The sequence below is a fragment of the Hyalella azteca genome, unplaced genomic scaffold, assembly GCF_000764305.2.
Source record: "Hyalella azteca isolate HAZT.00-mixed unplaced genomic scaffold, Hazt_2.0.2 contig7576, whole genome shotgun sequence".
Taxonomy (NCBI): Eukaryota; Metazoa; Arthropoda; class Malacostraca; order Amphipoda; family Hyalellidae; genus Hyalella; species Hyalella azteca.
Genome location: NW_025937698.1, coordinates 21,714 through 23,426, shown reverse-complemented (window position 1 = coordinate 23,426; position 1,713 = coordinate 21,714).

Sequence of the window (1,713 nt, the reverse complement as noted above, 5' to 3'; positions counted from 1 at the left end):
GAACACTACTTAATTACGTTTTAATTAACAGCTATTAGGCTTTTAATTAAGCAAATTTCAATTTTTGTACAAAGCTTTGAACGATCTGTGTGTGTCCAATTCAAGTTGTGTCGGAATTAGTTTTCACGTGTCGAAATCCAACATCTCAACTTAATCATCTATTAATTTATTTATGTCTTGAAATCAGCGAATGCAAGTATACTTAAAGGATTCCTAATATATTCACAGACTTATTTAAAAGTCTCAAATTATAATATTCTTCCTATAAAAACAGTTATTCACTATTTGGTAGAGCCATCATCCATGTCAACTGTCAAATTTGACACATTTTTCGATGATCTCACCACGTGGCATGCATTGTCTCTCTTCGGATCTCAATATTTTCCTGCTAGATGGCCAAGACCTAGTGTTTTTGCAGTATTTCGACACGCAAATGTATGACGGCACCATTTCAACCATCAATGGACGCATGGAACTAAAACAAAGCTTAATATAATGGAAAAGCTGGAGAGGTGACGGAATTACCTACGATGTCAGAATATACCGCGTTTACCCTAGGGGCCAGGCTAGGGGCCCGCCTAGTACTAGAAGTGAGTGATGATATACCTACATTTCAGCATAACTTTTTGAATGTCCAAGCATAGTGACAAAGCAAAGAGTTTTTTAGACTGTAAATAAATTTAGACACTCCACTTAGTCCACACTCAGGATGATGTATGTTTTCGGTGAATTTTCCCGCGCATTTTCACTTTTTTTAAGCTATTGCTGTGCACAGTTGGCGCAATGCAATGAAAATTGATTCTATTTGTGCACGTGTTCGCGCAATCCCGGCCATCAATTCTACGTTGCACTGCCGCGCACGAGCAGTTTGTGGAGGAACAGACGTAATACTCACATTACTCAGTTGAGGTGAAGCGGTGAATTCATTAGTAAAGAAACCTAAGAAGGCACTGCTGGTTTGAAAAATTAAACATTAATGCATTATCTGTTAGGTGTTTGTTGTATATAAAGAATATAATGTACATAGACTTAAGGTTATCTCATAGTGGCAAAGCAGAGAGTTTCTTTAGACTCTTTCTCAAGTTCATTTTTGAGTCTTATAAGTAGATCAGTAAAGTATCTTGGATACCAGAATTATCATACATAAGAAATCTGTTAAAATCTTGAGTAAATGAGGAAATTAAAAATGAACTGATTCTAAACAATCACTGGTTTGCCACTATGGGTTATCTCATTATTAATGACTAGTCACTAGTGTTTTCATTGTTAAGTTATCGAACTACTGAAGAAACCTATCGACTATCGACTGGCATGCGGTTGTTCAACGACCAGATGACCTTGAGATAAATTTTACAACGACTCTTGTCATAGTGACAAACCAGAGATCTTTTAGAATCAGTTCATTTTTAATTTCCTCATTTACCTAAGATTTAAACCAATTTCTTATGTATGATAATGCTGGTATCCAGGATACTTTACTGGTCTACTTATAGGACTCAAAAATGAACTTGAGGCAGAGTCTAAAAAACTCTCTGCTTTGCCACTATGACTCTTGTGCCACACTATGAGACCTGGCGGCGCACGGCGCATTTTTTTACCAGCATAGTACGGCGCACTGCACAGGTCGTTAAAATGACAAAATAAATTCCCGCGCACCTGGCACATCTTCCTGACCATGGCACTTAGTCCACTAAGTTCACTTTTGAGTCCTAT